Source organism: Caloenas nicobarica, chromosome 9 (assembly GCF_036013445.1).
Source record: "Caloenas nicobarica isolate bCalNic1 chromosome 9, bCalNic1.hap1, whole genome shotgun sequence".
Taxonomy (NCBI): domain Eukaryota; kingdom Metazoa; phylum Chordata; class Aves; order Columbiformes; family Columbidae; genus Caloenas; species Caloenas nicobarica.
Window position 1 is genome coordinate 23222571 of NC_088253.1, and position 18680 is coordinate 23241250.

Below are 18680 nucleotides of genomic sequence, written 5' to 3' on the forward strand. Positions count from 1 at the left end.
CCTGCATCCTCACCCAGCACCTGACACCTCTGAGAACCCTCCTGCATCCTCACCCAGCAGCTGACACCTCTGAGAACCCTCCTGCATCCTCACCCAGCGCCCCGACACCTCTGAGAACCCTCCTGCATCCTCACCCAGCACCCTGACACCTCTGAGAACCCTCCTGCATCCTCACCCAGCGCCCCGACACCTCTGAGAACCCTCCTGCATCCTCACCCAGCACCCTGACACCTCTGAGAACCCTCCTGCATCCTCACCCAGCGCCCCGACACCTCTGAGAACCCTCCTGCATCCTCACCCAGCGCCCCGACACCACTGAGAACCCTCCTGCATCCTCGTCCAGCGCCCGATACCGCTGAGAACCCTCCTGCATCCTCACCCAGCGCCCTGACACCACTGAGAACCCTCCTGCATCCTCACCCAGCGCCCGACACCACTGAGAACCCTCCTGCATCCTCACCCAGCGCCCGACACCACTGAGAACCCTCCTGCATCCTCACCCAGCGCCCGACACCACTGAGAACCCTCCTGCATCCTCACCCAGCGCCCCAACACCACCAGGTGCTGACGCTGGCAAGAGCTGCGGCTCAGACGGGCAGCTCAGCGCGCTGGGACTCGAGGGCAAGGTCTCCAACCCACGCTGCCCGGCTAATTTGTCACTTGACAGAGGTCAAACAAACCTTCACGGAAAATGGCACAACTAATGAGACTCCTTACAGCCAGACATCAGCTACAACTGGCTTAAACACCACTCGCTGACAAACCCACCGGTGCCGCCCCAGCACTGGCTGCCGCGCCGCGGCCGCGACACCGGGAGCACGTGGAACCAGAACACGGCACACGGAGCAACCAGGGACAAGCGCGTGTGCAACGAGTCCTCTTCTCCTTCCCGACACCGGCACTCGCCGGGCAATGGCAGCGAGCAGCAGGAGCGCTGGCAGGGCCGGGCACTGCGGTGACGGCACGAGGGACCAGCACAGGGAGCCCCACGGACAGGGAGAGGCGGCACACGAGGAGCCCGCGCTGGTGTGGGATCTCCAGCGGGAAGCTGCTGAAGCGACATGTCCAGAGGAGGACAAGGGTTTGTGAGCAGTGCCCGGTAGTGCCATGCTACTGAAGAGAAAAAACATTTTCTAGTTTGCAGTGTGTGAACCAGCCCATCTTTGCATTTGTCCCTTTCCGAGGCGTGGATCGGACACAGCATCGACCCAGGAGCCACCGGGGAGGGAGCCCAGGAGCCTCCTGTCCCAGCCACGGGTCACGCTGTGTTTCAGCCACCCCGGGCAGTCCAGCAGCCCCCGGCACCTCCCGGCACATCGGATCACGCGGTGCGGCTGTTCCAGGGCTGTGTGGCTCGGCAGCCGCCCCCCGGTGCCCAGGGCGACCGGCCCAATTCATTTTGGTCCCTATAAACCCTTTCGCCTTGGAGCCTCATGACTGAGATCGAGAGAGATTAAAAACAGCTTTTGCCACACAAAGCATAACTGGCTACTTAAGGTACAAACCAGAGGGTGTACGGACAAACTGCACATTTCCCCATCTCAGTATTTTCTTGAAGTGACAGTACGTGTCTCATCCACCTCCGGCACCCCCCGCTTCTGCGCCCAACCCCTCCAGCAGATGCTCTGGGCACCACCGGCTTGTCCCCACAACCTCCAGGCTTTTCTGCGCCCAGAGGGTCACTAACGCCGCCGGCTCCCGGCCCTCCATGCTCACATTACCCAGGCTGAGATTATCCGGCTGCGCCAGCGCCAGTTCTGACACAGAAGCAGAAGAACCACAGCAAAACGTGGCCATGGTGGCTCATGGATCACAGCGAATTAAACGGGTCTGGTATCCTCCCCCGGATCGCAGGCTTAACCTCCAGAAGAACAAACCCGCTCTGCCTGGCTAGAGCCACGCAGGACACGCTCCCCCGTTAGCCAGTTTTCCCTATTTCTGCAAGGATTTATCTGAGTCTCTGTTCCCCACTTTGTGATGGATTAAGCTACTCCAGCATTAGATCAAAAGGTGTTATCAAATGAACCAACGGAGAACCGCACACTGCTTTCATGAAGATACAGGTATTTCCCAGCACGTCAGAGCTTTGTTCCAGGCTCTCGATGATGACACTCTGCATATGTTGCTATAAATTCTGGGATTTTATGCTTACTGCATGCACAGCCTCTACTTACGGCTCCTCTGGTACAAACTTCGACAAATTCCTCTAACCTGCAACGTTGTCCTGCTACAGCAAGGCAGAAACAGCAGCCAGAACACAGTCTCAGGGCCCGGCTATCGCCTAACAGCAACGGCTTGTCACACGAGCAGGTTTGTGAGCGGGTTTCGTGTGACCAGAGCAGCATAACACTCAGCAAACAGCGGGGAGCGCACACGGATGCGGATGCTGAAGGACCCCGACATTTCTGCTTCTCCCCGACCCACCTGTCTGGCCCTTGGGGTGATTCCCTCTCCCCAGCCCTCGCCAGATCCTCCTCCAGGTTTCCCTTGCTCAGGCTCAATTACTCCGTTGCTTACAGAACAGGAAAGTCACCGTTTCAGCCTGCTGGGTTGGTGCAGGGCAGGCCAAAGAACCACTGATTTTTTTTTTTACATTTTACACAACACAACTCTACTACCAGAAAGTGCATTTAAAAGTCATTCTGAACTTCAGGCTGGGACAAAACAGCACTGCTGCTGCTGCTCCATCAAACAGAACATCTCATGTGGAGCTGCTCAGCTGCTTGTGAGGGTCAGTAAGGAGAAACAACATGCACAAACGAAAAGAATATATGAAAGGCTGCAGAAATAATCTGCTGTGGGTTAATGTTTCCCCACAGCTCTTGGGAAGATGAGCGGTATTGCACACAGAGGCACCGGGACAGCGCAGTGCCGGGTGCTGAGCCAGGCTTGGCCAGGGGCACTGAGCCGGGCTTGTCTGTCCGGGGGTGCTGAGCCGGGCTTGTCTGTCCGGGGGCGCTGAGCCGGGCTTGGCCCGGGGCGCTGAGCCAGGCTTGTCTGTCCGGGAGTGCTCAGCCGGGCTTGTCTGTCCGGGGGTGCTCAGCCAGGCTTGTCTGTCCAGGAGCACTGAGCTGGGCTTGTCTGTCCGGGGGCACTGAGCCGGGCTTGTCTGTCCGGGGGCGCTGAGCCTGGCTTGTCTGTCCAGGAGCACTGAGCTGGGCTTGTCTGTCTGAGGACGCTGAGTCGGGCTTGTCTGTCTGGGGGCGCTGAGCCGGGCCTGTCTGGGGCGCTGAGCCGGGCTTGTCCCGGGGAGCCCCTTTTGCTGCCCCATCAGGCGGCACGGCACCGTCCCTCGGCTCCAGCAGCCCACACGGACACAGGAAACAAGGATCAACCATCTTTGTAGTGGTTTTTACTGCAAAAATACCTTCGGACACGATGTAGTGCTGGACTCCATCTACTGTGATTTTTGCAGATGCTCCACTCGTGCTACGATGCAAACTAGGAAATTTTTTCCTGCTTTGTACAAACTGATTCAGGAACACGTCTATTTTAGCGCTGAAATGCGCAGGACGGTCTGGCTGTGCAGAACAGCTCAGCACTTTGCAGGAGCGGTACCAGCGTACGCAGCACAGACGCCCAGCACAACGCATTGATTAGGACGGGGCTTTGCATGCTAATTGCCATGATGAGCGTTCCAGCCCGTTGTGTCAGGGCGGGTGAATGGCGGCATTGTCTCAGGCCCGGCATTCTCCATACCCAGCCCCTGCGAATGGGAGCCCTGGTGCTACGTAATAACAAAAACAAAATCTCAGCAGAAACCCATTAGCATCCAAAGGGCAGGAGTTTGAATGCATCAGAAGGATTCTTTGAAAAGTAAGAGTGAAACGAATGTAATAAAACGCTACTATTAAGTGATACTCATTGTCCAAATTAAACCATCAGAAGCAAAGACCTTGACTCCCAAAACATATTCAGCGCAGCACATGCTGCAGAGCCCGGGAACAAGGCTATTAAGAATTTTAAGCCCTGGACTTGTCCCAAGTATGGATTACTTGATTTCTTTGCGAGCACTTGATCACATGGAACTATATTTGGATTCCCAGAACGGGTGGCTCTGCACCCCCCAATCCCCGCTCGCGCCCGCAGCACCGCGGCAGCAGGACGGGAGCTGCAGGAGCCAGAAAACACCCCAACACCGGAGCAGGTTCAAGACGAGGACAGGAGAAAGCCCAGCAATCCTCAGAGAAGCTGGCCTGAAAGCAAGGCAGAAGACTTTTCTAGAAACGGTGAAATAAACGCAACATTTCCCTTTCTGCAGATGTTGGGAACACGACTGGCCCAGCAGCACTGGCAAGGGCAGGTCTCTGTCCTGGAATGTCACCGCAGATTCCTGCACCGCGCAGAACACGCAATGCCATTTTAGAGTTATGAGTTGGTTTGCTAGTTCATTTATTTAAGGTACAATTCCTAAAATGCTTTTATACCGAGATAAAACCTCAACTCTATCTTGTTTCTTTAGTTTTCCTGTGGTCCCTGCAGCATCCTGGCCCTGCCTGGCAGCTCCGTCCCGCCGGGGTCCCACGTTCCGCAGGAGCTGAACCAGACCACAGGGACAGCGCTGGTGGGGTCACCGTCCCTGGAGGGTTGAACAGGGCCAGAGAGGAGGCTCTCAGGGACATAGTTTAGAGGTGGACTCGGCAGGGTTGGGTTAATGGTTGGACTCAATGATCTTCAAGGTCTTTTCCAACCAGAACCACCCGATGACAGTGGTTCTGTGACAGCGCTCTCCTGGCCCAGGCTCCTCGCTCCCCACGCCAGCCCTTCTGCTTTAGAGCATTTTTTCTTCTGGAGAGTTACGAGACGGGCTCCAGCTCCTGCAGCTCACACCAAATTTTGGTCTCAGAAGTGTTCTCCTGCAGTTCACCATCCACACACTGCCATTCCTACCTCTCAAAGCGTTCACCTCTACGTTCTACACCGTTACGGGACCGGCGGGTACGAACAGACACATCTGAGCTGCTCAACACGGGCAGCCCCTGGGGAAGCCACTTGCCCCAAGGTGAGCAGGATCTGGGGACACTCGCAGGGTCTTGTGCTGCTCTCCAGAGGGGACAAAGCACCAGCATCTCATGTAAAAGGCGTCAGGTAACGACCAAACCTCCCGCTGCTTTTGTGCACGGCAGCCTGGCCCCAGGACAGCAGAACAAAACTCACCCAAACATCAACTTTCACGTTTTTAATGTCGTTCTTGCAAAAGAAGAGCCTAGGAAAAAAATAAAAAATTCCACTTGAAATGAACCCTAGAAAATTAGAAGGTTGGGAAAGTGCGAACATTTAATATAAACGGTGCAATTTTGTCGTAACGGCCTCCTGGAAATAGGGTTGTATTGGAAAATTGCTCCATCACCGCAGCGTTTCCTGTACCGCGCTCTGGCACAGAATATTTCACTTACTTTCTTTTCTACGTGGCTTCACGAACCCCACATGTGGACACGTGAAAACACCGCGGCTGCGGCCCCCGACAGCAGATCTGCATATCAATGTCCCCCGGCCCCCCCGGCTCCGTGCAGAAAGGCCGTAATCTGGGTTTTGTTCCCCGTGGAGCCCCATGGGGTTGCACAACCTCTATTCACCCTGCCCGGGCCCTGGGAACAGCGCTGGAGCCCCGGACAGACAATCTGGAGGGGAGGAGGAGCAGGGAAGGGGCCTGAGATGGTTTGGGAGCCGGGCTGGGTGGGAGGATGATGCATCAACCTGTTTGCTCTTCTTCCTTGGAAACACGGCCCAGCAATGGGGACACCCAGGACAGGTCCCCACCTGCAGCCGGACTGAGCCCCCGACGCAGAGAGCAGGGGAGGGAACGAGCAAAATCATCTTTTCAGGCCCGGTCCGTGCAAAACCACACGCTGCGCAACTACTGACACTCAGCTGTTCGCTGGGCAGGGCTATTTTTGCACAGCCCATAGTACAAAAATACAGGCAGCTGCGTTAGGCGAATGTTCGCGCTGTTTCACGGCGCGATGACGGGCAAACTAGGCCAAGCCTTAGCCAGTATCCTTTAAAAAATGGGGAAGAAAACAAAACAATCAGTGGGAGAACAGTGACCTCCCAGGGAAGAAAACGTTTGCTACCATTCAAGATACTTCGTGTGCACTGGATGACTGGGGGAAAAATGCGTGTACATATCCACATCTTTTCAAAGTTTTAATTGCAATTTTTTAAAATGGTTTAATTTTTTAAGGACACCAAAGTACCCTGGACTGGAAAGAAGATGTTTCACATACATTTCATGCACTGACTTAAACCCAGAAGCAGTTTTCATCTATAATGCTCTTAAAATGTAATCCGGTAGCCCTTCCTTGGCGCAGGCTGTGGGCAACTTTATTGTATTTCATGGCTTCTCCACCATGAACAAAAGCTGTTCTCGTGCTGCACGGACAGGAGCCCGGCAGGTAACGGGCTCCCAGCCCTGCTGGTACAGGCAACTCCATCCTGTTCTCTGCAAGAGGAGAGGAAGGTAAATTTAATTTCTATTTGAGAGGACAGACACCTATAGACGGCAGTTCTGCCCCCCGAGCCGGCAGAGGAAACCCCGAATGCACCAACACTGCACAGGCTCTTGGGAATTGGGAACCGGGTAATTTTAAACATTTTCCCAGTGAACAATGTTCTCTGACTCGGTTAAACGCGGCAGATAAAGGCTGTGTTCCCGTAACACCTGATGCACGATTATCAGTCAAGGCCAACGTATTCACCCTAAAATCAGGTAGTATTGTTTTATGGTTCTTGATGGTTCAAACCGACAATGCACGGAGCTGAACAGACGCTGCCGAGCAGTTTCTCAGCCTTTCATCAGAACTGCGTAGGCGTTGAATTCTGGAGCTAATCACCTTAGCAACGGCTCTAAACATATGTGCAGTGACATCAGCTGATTTCTGAAAGCTGTAAATAGAGGATAATAGCACGAAAAAATTCTGGATTCGAGCCAAGACCTAAAAAACATACTATTAAAACACCGCCTGTAATTCAATGTATGCAAACTTGTTTGCATCCCCGCTCCCCAAAACCTGTGTAATTACACACCTACAGCACCGCTGGCTGATTGTCCCACTGCAGGCTACTCCGGTTCAGAGAGTTCCCAGAAAGAAGATTTAATAGAAATTCTTTTTCAAATTTGATTTTGAAAAGCCTGGAGAAAAATCTGCAGATAACCCCAGACAGCACGAAGGGTAAAGATCTGCTCCAACATCCAACCCTGCGCTTAAAGCCATGAGGAATAGCCTCAACTTAGGAGAATTATTTGTAAATAAGAAAATAAACAATGTGCTCATGGGCTTTATCACTGACTCAGGCAGGAACTGATGCTGCCAGCCCCTGCCTGTGGTACAGAGCAGTTCCAACAGCATCGGGCAGGAATACGCAGAGGATCCCATCGTTGGAAGGCTGTGCCAGCGAGCAGACAGCGTGAAAGGGGCATATTCCGAATTACCTCATGTTTGGTACCTCATTAAGATCTCAAACTGTCCATTTATGGAGTCCCTCAATCAGCCATCAGCATCCCACGTCAGGACAATGTACTTTTTGTTTTCCTCGTTTCCTTGTGACCCATATTTCTGAGCTCTGCGGTGCAGGGGGTGACCCGGCCGGCTACAGAAGCCTTTGCAGTGCCCCCGTGTGAAGCTGGGAGGGAGAGGGAGGAGAAGGGAGAAACGAGCCTAATGGCATTTGCAAATGTCAAAAAATATCTTTAGCAGGCCCATCTATGCAGAGTTTTAGCACTCGCTGAACTTGAAAGCAAAATTTGCTGTGCAAAGGACGCTGGGGGCACAGCGAGCGGGGCCGAGGACGCCGCTCCTGCGGCAGAGCCACCGGCTGGCACCGCTGCTCCGGACCAGCCACGGGGCAGAACAGCAGGGCCAGGACGGCGCTGGGGGGTCTGCGGTGCTGGGGGTCGGTGTCGGCACTCCCCACGTGCTTGCCGCGCAGTCCTGCGGGTGCAGCACGGGCAGAGCTCGGGGCCACCTCCCCGGGCACCGGCCCACAAAGGGACGGGCAAAGCAAGCCCAGCTTATTTGTGAAGCGCCCTGCATTAAAAATAAAAAATAACAAGGCTAGGGAAACGGAAAACGCAAACTTGACAGGTGCATCAGAAGAGGGATGCAGCATGGAGCCGGAAGCAAGAAACTCCCCCTCCTTTCTTCTCTATAGGGTTGAGGTTTTTTTCCTCTGTCAATTAGTCGCAAGGAAATTCAGTGAATTGAGATCAGCAGTGTTAATCGTTATTGCATTTGAATTTAATTAGCATTATTTTTTAACTACAGGTAATTTATAGTGCCTCACCTAAATGCAGAAGTCGGGTAGGGCCTTCTGTTCACCAGAAAACCACCACGCCACAGATAATCCTGCTATTTGCTTTATACCTTTAATTTCTGTAATCCATGGTTACCTGACTGCCATGGTTACTCCCCACTCCTTTTATCAAAGGCTCCTGTGTGTGTCTCGCTGGAGCAGCAGCACTTCTGCCGAGGCTAAGAATAGCACAGGCCCTTTCCCGAGCGCAGGGAAGGATGGAGGCGCTGGGGAAGGATGGAGGCGCTGGGGAAGGATGGAGGCGCTGGGGAAGGACGGAGGCGCTGGGGAAGGATGGAGGCGCTGGGGAAGGACGGAGGCGCTGGGGAAGGATGGAGGCGCTGGGGGAAGGATGGAGGCGCTGGGGGAAGGACGGAGGCGCTGGGGGAAGGACGGAGGCGCTGGGGGAAGGATGGAGGCGCTGGGGAAGGATGGAGGCGCTGGGGAAGGATGGAGGCGCTGGGGAAGGATGGAGGCGCTGGGGGAAGGATGGAGGCGCTGGGGAAGGATGGAGGCGCTGGGGGAAGGATGGAGGCGCTGGGGGAAGGACGGAGGCGCTGGGGGAAGGACGGAGGCGCTGGGGGAAGGATGGAGGCGCTGGGGGAAGGATGGAGGCGCTGGGGGAAGGATGGAGGCGCTGGGGGAAGGACGGAGGCGCTGGGGGAAGGACGGAGGCGCTGGGGAAGGATGGAGGCGCTGGGGGAAGGACAGAGGCGCTGGGGGAAGGACGGAGGCGCTGGGGAAGGATGGAGGCGCTGGGGGAAGGACAGAGGCGCTGGGGGAAGGACGGAGGCGCTGGGGAAGGATGGAGGCGCTGGGGGAAGGACGGAGGCGCTGGGGGAAGGACGGAGGCGCTGGGGGAAGGACGGAAGCGCTGGGGGAAGGATGGAGGCGCTGGGGACCCTGCTGATGGATGGTGCAGCATCTCCCACCTCCTGCCCGTCTCCCGCGGGGCTCAGCCGCGCGTTCTGCCCGCAGCACACCTCTGGGATGTCTGTTTGGCATCTTTCTCATCTACTTCATTTTTTTCTTTTGGAAGTCCCTCTCTGTACCTTGTATCACAGTTTGTGAATCTCAGAGCTTTCGGAGTCAAAGTTTCAGTAAGAGCCTAAAATTCTGGGTGACTAGTTCAGCCTGAGAACTGCACAGGCAGCACATCTGCAGGGCCGGGCTCCTGTCTGGCCACACAGTGACCTGTCACCATCACCCGAGAAAACAACCCATTCAAACAGTCATGTCATTATGGAAGAGACGCCGAACAGCATCTCGCACGGGCTGAGCTGCTTTCCCACACAAGCACCGCATCTCCGATGAGCCAACTCTCCAAACCGGAGCTGGCCAAAAACCACAAGGATTTTGAGGGCGTTTGCCAGCTTGGGAGGTGAAGGAGACGCTGATGAGCTGGGGGAAGGTAAGGCAGAAGTTCTCAGGATGGGAAGAAGCAAACTCGGCATCGCTGAATCGCCGGTCCTGGGGCCTCACAGCACTGACGTCCTGGACAGACGGACGGCAGAGCTGCAGGTACCCAGATCACCCCAGAACCCGGCCATCTGGCAGGACCGACGGACGGTTTAAAATACCTTACACAGTACTGCCCTATGAAAGCTTTCCGATGCCCAGAGCATTTGCAAGTCCAGGTTGGTAACACCTCAAACCTTCGCGGGGACAGGCGCTCGGCAGCTGAAGCCTCACCTGGAACCCACGAGTCCTGCCGGCAGCAGGCGCAATGCTCAGGTGCCGATGCGTAGGGCAAACCTGAGGTTTCTTAGCTATCCTTAAACGTCAGCGAACTACAAAAAGCACAGACATTCATCCGCTTCTCAGGGCCCTATGCCTTTAAAAGCAAATACTCCAACATCCTATGGAAACTAGTGCACATATGCCCGGAGATAAACAACATCATGGGACAGGTAAGCTAGTTACTCATGATTTATCACACCATCTCCCATCTAATTGCATAGCTAAACGGTCAGTCATTTTAATCCACTGTAAGCAGCTTACGCTTTCTTATGTAGCTCTGCGACATCGCTCACTTCCTGATTTGGAAATAATAATTCTTTAAGTCTTGCTCTAGCAGGTGTGAAAACCACCGTTTTCACAGTGACCCTGCACAGATTTTGAGACCCGTGAGATGCACACACAGGACAGGTGTGTCCTGGGAGAGGGTCCCAAACATCTACTTCATCCTCAGTGCTGAGCACAGTGCAGGATTTTTCGTGCGGGATCACAAAAGAAACCTTACACCGAGATGCAAGCCCTTGGTGTCAGCGCCCTGTACTGTCAAAACGTGTTTCTAATCTTACCTTGAATCACACCCTTAACCAAAATCTGTTCCTTATCTTCTTTCAACAAATTAAGCCATCTCCTGTGACACTGTTCTGGCGTCTTATTCCTCCTGAGCAAGGCTGGTTGTCCCCAGATCACTGGCACAGCTCCGGCAGCACCGTCCTGCTGCACCACACTCAACACCCCTGTGCTTCGTATTGCACAGGTTCTAGTGTAGCAGTTCTATGTTTTTTTTCTAAATCCCATTTTCAGAATCCCTGGACACCCACACAAATGGGCATAAAAGCTGCAAGAGTCCATCAAAAAAAGTGTTTCCATGTGCATGAGACCCCCATCCCTCCCCATCCCTCCCCATCCCAGAGCCTGGAACAGTCAAAGCGCATTTTAGCTTTTCCACACCCATATGTGGATAAGCAGAGGTTACAGGACTTTACCTAAAGACTCAGGCAGAAGAAATCAGGTTTTGGGTTACATCAAGCTTTTTTCACCACTTAAAAACTTGAGCCGTTGAAATCGAAAGCTCCTGTGGCCGGGGAGCTCGTGCACCCGCTGGCGGAAACGGCCACAGCCCAGGGGATTTTTCTGCCTTGCAACACCAGAGAACTTTACCCCCACAAACTACCCGTGAACTCAGGCCAGTGACCCCAAGCCAAGCTTCAAAATCATTCCAGACACCGAGCCAGATCAAAAGTCACTCAACGGAACCACCTGCCTTTGATACCCTAAACCCCCGTCACCGATACTGGGGAGGCTAAACTCCCCCTGCAAGAAATTTTCTTTAGCTTGATACAAAATTTATCTTGCCATATGTAAAATTCATTTGTGTAGTTGCACACCCTAGTAGGCCTGAATGGGGTGAAGGAGTATTTCAACTCCCAGCACAATTTATTATTTAAAAGCAGCGAAATTACGCTGGTGACGGGAGAGCCTGGGCGAGAGGCGGGTGATGCACCGGGCGCTGCGGCCGCGATGCGCTGTGCATTACCGAGCTGGCCGGGGGCCCTGCTCCCATCCATTATTTATAGTCCTCTGGCGCGCAGCCTGCAGAGGGTCACATCGCTGAAAGCCAACTTTATCTTCATTGTTCCCAGCCTCCTGCCCAGCTGTCACCCCGCTCGCTAATTTAATACACCCCGAGCTGTGTCAGGGGACGCGGGACTTGCGGTTGGTTTGTCCCTCCCCGGCTGCACCAGGACGGTGGGCGCTGGCTGTGAGCTGCGGGCTCAATAATTTGTATTAAGGTGCTTGCCTGGGCTGCTTAAAATCTGCATTTGAGACTCCAGCGGTCACTGGGATGACCCAAACACGGAGCGTTTCAGGGCTCCGGGGGTGGAACTGGGGACATGGGCGATGCTGGGGGGTTCTCTGGGTCTGTCACTGTGCCACGCAAAGGGCTGCACCGCATGTTTTCCTACCTGTCACAGCAAGAGCTATTCAATAATGTATGGAAATAGGAGGGAGGGAAGTAGAAAGCTCAGTTCAGCATGCCAGAAAAAAAAACAAAACAAAACAAAACCACACAACATATAAAATCTCCCATAGGTGTTTGTTTCAGGTACAAGCTGAGCATGCAGAGCCAAGCTGTGATTCACCCGTATTTCAGCCCCGCAGTGGGAAAGAAGGGACAATGTCCCACTGTCCTGGCCCAACGCGGCTCCCGAGGATTTGTCCTAACTCGCCACCCACCTCTTCCACTGCTCGCCCCAAAATTCAATCTACCACAGCCACTTTTCCGACCCTTGAAAAGCGTTTTAAAACATGCTCTTTGTTTGGCCCGAAATCTAACTTGAAGCAATTCGAGATGAGCTGCTGCTTCTGCAGCTCCTGCACGGGTCCCGCTGCTGCCCACCAGGATTCACATATCCCGAATGTTGCGTTAAATATCTACCCCATACCTCAAACAAACAAACAAACGAGTCAATTCCACTGTAAATAAAAAGCTTCAATAGTAAGGAGCCAGGAAAATAATGTGAATTTTCCTGCAGGTAGGACTGGTTGTCTTATTTCAAGCAACAAGAACTACCCAGGTTTGGCTTAGACATAGGAAACAATTCCAATAACCGTGTTTAAAAACAACGTGCAGCAATTTCATGAAAAACACAACATTTGCCCAAAAAGGAAGCTGTTGAAGACGCAGGCCCAGAGGAAGCGGGTTCGTTGTTCTGCGGCACAAATGGGGCCAGGAGAGGCGCCGGTGGCACCGGCACCTCCGGCAGCACCGGGAGCCGAGCGGGGGAAATTCCCTATAATTCGGCACAGACCCCACAGACTCCGGCAAAGCAACAGCCAAAGCATTTCACATGAGTGGGATTCAGGCAAATGTGAGACAGAAAACCACAATTAACCTTCGATCAGCGAAAAGCTGTAGTGAGTGGTTTCTGCAAGTGTTCTGCACCGTGAAAACCAGGAGGATTCTGCCCCAAACTCCAAAGGGGGACACGGAGCAGTGGGCGGTGAGCAGGACCGGCCTGCGCATCCTCCCAACCCGGGATTATTTCCATGGCAACCATCGGGAGAACTTGGTAAGTAAAAAAAACACCAACAAAAAAACCCCACCAACAAAAAAACAAGAACAGTTTGAACACAGAACCCACATTCGTAACGTACCAGCTGACCAAATTAGCAGTGCTAAGAATTTTAGTGATCAAAATAGATCGTGTTCTAGCAACTCCATCTTCTCTCTGCCACAGCCAAAAAGAAAAATCTGATACTAATATCAATGCAGGGGAGAACGGGGAATTACAGGTTTTCTAAGACCACAGCCCTACATCAAGCCAAGTCTTATCCCATCCTAGTGGTTCAAGAGAGATGATTTTAACATCCGACAGTTCAAGTACTGTTAAATAAGGCTGGATTTCCAAGAGACGATAAACTTAACGGCAAGGTGCTTACTACAAAATCAAAAGGATGACCACCACGTGACACCAGCGGTTATCTAGTACAAAAACGCACTGAATTCAACCGGCACGGAATAAGCCGGTGCCGAGCAGGCCCGGGGCCGAGCGGTGCCAGCCGGGAAAGCGCCGGAGCTGCGGGGATCCTGCACTCACGGGCTCATCATCTGCCTCACTTCACTAACAGAACAGGAAAAAATCAGTGGTCCCTTATCATATTTAGCTTGAAAGATTCAGGAATGTGGAATACTTGCTCGGAGAAAGGACAATCCACTTATTAAAGCTCATTTCAAATAAATTAAAAATTAGCAAAACCTGTTATTGTAACGCTGAAAAGGCTTCATCTTTCTCGATTTGATTATTCTGTAACTAAATTCCTGTTTCCTTCCAGGATCGGTCTGCGAAACAGCAGAGGCGGCACAACAGAGCGCTTGGGAACGGTCGTGAACAAAGGAACGTGTTCCTGCCCCCGGCCGGGAACCGGCTCCACACATGGACGGGAAGAGGCCAAGGGGGGGACGGGGACAGGCCAAGGGCTCCCCCAGGACCCACATGCGGCGTCTGGGCCCGTCCGGGAGCAGAGGGACCCGGAGCAGCATCCCGCGGTACCGAACGCAGCGGTACCGGCGCCAGGCTGGGCACTGCCGCCGTGACCGCGGCTCCTCCCCAGCACAGGGATGAGGAAGTTACCAAAGTTTCGGCAGCGCTCAAAAACAAACGCTGCCCGAAACTTTCGTAACAGCGGTTCAGAGTGAGAAATAAGTCTCAACAAGAGTGATTTTGAAAGTGCTTTTTAAAAAAAAAAAAAAAAGTGGCTAAATGAACTGTTGGCTCAGTCACTAAGTCCAGCCAGGGGGATTATGTGCATTATTGATTTACCTTAGAACAACCTGGGAACTCATTTCCAATGGTTTCTAATGGAACCTGGATTTCTCAGTCCTAATCTGCCTCGTGAGGTTGAGCCTCCTGCAAGGAAATACAACACCCAGCACTAAAATGGCAGCTGTCAGACGTACAACAGCCCCATTCATTTAATGCGGACAGTGCAGCGGCAAAAGGGGTTTTTAAAGGCTGCTCCAAAAGGCTCCTTTGCAATTAAACAGAGTGGGGAGAACACGGTGGTGAGGACGGCCTTGTGAGTGCCCACGGATAATGGTGCGGACCTGCAAGCCTGGGGATTTACAGAAAACAAAGGGAGGTTATGAAAAGTTTATTTTTGTAATATCAGCTTGCACACACTATCTATAGTCCTTTCAGAAGCAATGCTGATGAGGGGGTTGAGCAGAGAAGCGGCAGTTTGGAGCCTCAGCTCCGCTGCCGACTCAGCCACAAACGTACAAAACACTTGGGCAAGTCGGTTTTCCAAGAGCCGCAGCTGTACGGGGCGCAGAGCGATGCTCTGGGTTCTATTCTTAGCCAGGCATGGGACCAGGACAGCAAAGCGTGTGCGCAGCCAGTAAACAACCCTTCCGTGTGATCGTCAAAGCCGTTTTAAAAGAGTAAATTCCCATCTGAGAGAATTAAGGTCTTTAGGAGGGTGCATGAGCATCAGCCCCTGTTTGCAGACGCGATGTGCTCAGAGCATCCGAGAAAAGGAAGCTGGTTTGGGGCAACCTCAGTGCAGAAATGGGTGATTTTGTAACCCCCGGGTGCTGCTCGGGACGGAGCGGGGAGCACATGGGGAGCAGGGGAGTCCTCACCCCTGGGGATTTCCAGCAGGACAACGCACCATCAACCCTCAACCTCTGCTTCAGCTGCAAAAGCTTCTCCACTTCGGGAAATGGTTTTTGCTAAACAAAATGCACTGTAGCAGGCTCAGCATTCTGAAATGCTGTTAAAGAGTATTATCCCTTTACGTGCCTAAAGCAAAAAGATTTTTCTCAATCCTTACAGAAAAAAAAAGACTTCTTTAATACAAAACCAAGTAGGAAGTACCACAGCCCAAAGGAGGCTTCCAGAAAGGTGTGAGCACAGAAAACAGAAGCCCATAGCAGGAAGGAAACTGTAATATTAGCTACAGACTTTGAATACACACGCAGATCTGCATCACCAAACAAGAACAGCGAGCAAAATATTCAGTGCCAATGAACAAAACCCAACATTTGATCCTCAGCTGTTTTCCAAACTCATCTGCAAGCACATCCTGCCTTGAGACAAACGAAAACCAAGGCGTGATGGATACGTGGCAATTAACTTCAACCGTTATTTTTATTCTTTGTAGCGTCTTGCTAGAAAACAAGCAGTGCCCTTAGCCCTGAGACATCCTGTGGAAGCAGCCGGCCGCTCGCAAAAATCACCAAGCATCACATTCTGCCCCTTCTCCAGCTCCACGTCTTGCCCCGCAGCTCCGGCAGCTCCAGCCCGTCCTTCCCCTCCCTCCCGCCCTCCCCCGGCTCCTTCCAGCCCCGCTGGCGTTTCCCTCCCGGCAGCGGTGCCGGTGCCGTGCCAGATGTCAGCCTGACCCGCAGTCGTTGTTTCGGGTCAGTTATCGGTGACGGTGCGGGGGACGCGGGGAGCTCCGGTTCCCACCTCACCAGGCAGGGGTGGGACGGCTCCGCCGCGCTGGCCGCGGGGCCTGGGCACAGCTGGCACATTTATTTCCAGGCTTTTTTTCCTGCTAATGACGTGCCGGCAGCGGAGCCGGCAGGGAGCTTGAGAGGCCGTTCCCACACGCTGCAGTGAAAGCCTTGGGCACCCTGAGCTGGGTAAGGTGACCCTTGACTATGTTACGCATCAGTCATTCATAGAAGTGTCACTTACTGCGTGAGGGGAACGGGTGACTTGAATGTCTCCTGCAAGAATAATTGCCTACAGAAGACAAGGGCTAAAGTTTCTGGAGAAGGGGTGCTGCTGTTTGCCCAGCCCCCGAAGAGGGACCATTCAAACGGCATCGGGCAACGAGGGAGCAGAGGCAGCCAGCGGGGAGCTCAAAATATACTTAAAATGAACCAAGACCCGATTCTTGACCAAACTATGCTCCTTGAAGGATGTGCCCCCGATGAAGGAACGGCTCCAAGGCAGCGGTATGCAGTTTGCTGGAAGGAAAGGGGAAAGCTTCAAGCCTGACATAAGCCAGGGCTCGGATTCCTCTATCGGCGCGAGGCTGCGCCGCAGATAAGGCTGCGTCAACTTTTCCATTTGAGCGCTCTCCCCTCTAAAGTTTACAGTCCGAAGGAAAATGTTTTGGCCAGGTGGAAACTTAACGTACAGGCTCCCAAAGCAGGGAGCTGCCTGGGTACAGAAAACATGACAATGTCACCTGCCCAGACGTGGTTTCCCCCCACTGGGAAAGGGAAAAGTCTCATCTTCCTCCCCACGAAATTCTTCACATTCCTCCGCAGCAGATAAGCTGTACCCGTCTGTAGGCGAGAGCTGAACAAAGCGCCCCATAACATCAAACAACCCGAGGTACCGAAAGGCAAACAGGTTAAACGTTAACCCAGGAGCGAAGAGGAGGGCACGGAACCGCAGCCATCCTGCCCCGGCTGCGGCACGGCGCTGCCCAGCGCCGCCGGGCTCTCCCGCCAGCAGGCAGCCGCGGCTTTGGAGAAGAAGGGAGGTTTTGGGCGATGAGGGTGTTTCTCACCTACAAGTCCACCTGCCTGCGGGAAGGGGGCAAGGAGAGCCAGGTGGCAGGCGGCAGCTGGGCCCCCACGGCCGAGCCCGAAGGCGGGGTGCCCACTGCCACAGGCTCCCCCAGACGCATTTTGCCAGTTTTTTCACCGTGGCAGAGTGAGCGGCAGCAAACCCAGCACGCAGGCTGCCAGCTCACCCGTTCGGCATCCTATTTTTGCGCGTGTCAAACTATGAAGATGCTCTGTTTCCAAGGAAAGGTCGGAGCAGCCCAGCTGCCTGTGCCCCCAGGTCAGGGGCTGCCGGCACCGGTCCCTGCACCCGCTCCTGGCGGGGCAGCACCAGCACCCACCCCGTGCACCGGGGAAGTTGTGGGGCCTGCCGACGTGCACAGGGATGGGGAGGTATTTCGGTACCAGCGAGCGGCACGGCCCTGCCCCCCCACGCTTCACTGCAGTTATCCCTGAAAACAGGAAAAAATGTGCTTGTTTTTCTGCTGCTGCTGAGCAGCTACGAAACGCCTCTCGTCACTGAGAGCCTGAATAAATCCCGGCTCCTGAAGCAGCATCTGAAATCAGCTGCTCTCCAATCTCCATCACAATTTCAAACCTTTAATTTACTGAGGCTTGAGTGAAAGCAACATTTGTGTTTGTTTACCAGCCACAGAGGAGCTCTGAGCACTCGCGGTTTATCACGTTTACCCAACAGATATATTCTGGGGAGCTTCTCAGACCAACTGTGACTTATCACAAATTACTGGTCACAAACTCTTCCACCCGTCCCCACAAGATCCCAGGGACCCATCCCTGAGAGCCGGACGAGCCGCCCACGCACACGGTGCTCCCAGCACTCGAAAACCGCCTGAGTTGCTGTATTTCCGAGTTCAAAAGAAAAAGGGAGAAAAGCAGCCTGATTTTGTTCTTCTTCCTCTGCTAAATCCTGCAGTGCTGGACCAAGACGTGGCGGTTTTCGCCCGGTGAAGGACCCTTGTGGGCTCTGCCGAGGGCCGGAGGCCACGCAGGATCTGGAAAACTTTCCCCCGTTACCTTCGGTGAATTTAAGACGCGCTGCTGTACGTCAGTGAAGCAACTTTGTTCTTTCTGGAGGGAACGGACAGATTGCAGGAGAAAACTATACCCCAACTGCTGCCAAATTCCACAGATTTAGTTATTAGTAGGCAATTAGGAACCATTATTAACACTTCCTACTACGTTAAGCTCCATTTGCAGCGCGTCTCTGCGCCAGGCTGGACTGTTCCGGCACTCCGGCTCCACCGCGCACGTGGCATCACGTACCAAAAACTGCGCCTGCCCGCTCGCTGCCTCCTGGGCCCCTTCTCTGCACACGCATTTAATGCAGTTGTCTTACAAAATAACATTGCAAGTAAAAATACAGAGAGTAAAAAGGTAGGGGTGGGGGGAGGTAAATAAAAGCGCGGCTGCACAAAGGAAAAACAATTTTGCTCTTGTTTTTTAACTCACAATCAACATCTGAGCTATTCAGGAAACTGGTGCACTGCCCTCCAACCAACTTCAATTAGGGAATTCAAAAGCAGTCAGACAAAAGAATGCCTGGGAGTTACTGCACCGCGCAGAGATATTTTTAGCAAGAGCTGGGAGGCTGTTTGTGGGACGC

At 53.5% G+C, this 18680-nt stretch overlaps 1 protein-coding gene across 1 annotated transcript in view; it reads right to left on the reverse strand.

The window, feature by feature from the left end:
- Window positions 1-18680, reverse strand: part of ANKRD11 (ankyrin repeat domain containing 11) — a 141374-nt gene that overhangs the window by 52767 nt on the left and 69927 nt on the right. The gene's annotated exons all lie outside the window — the stretch shown is intronic.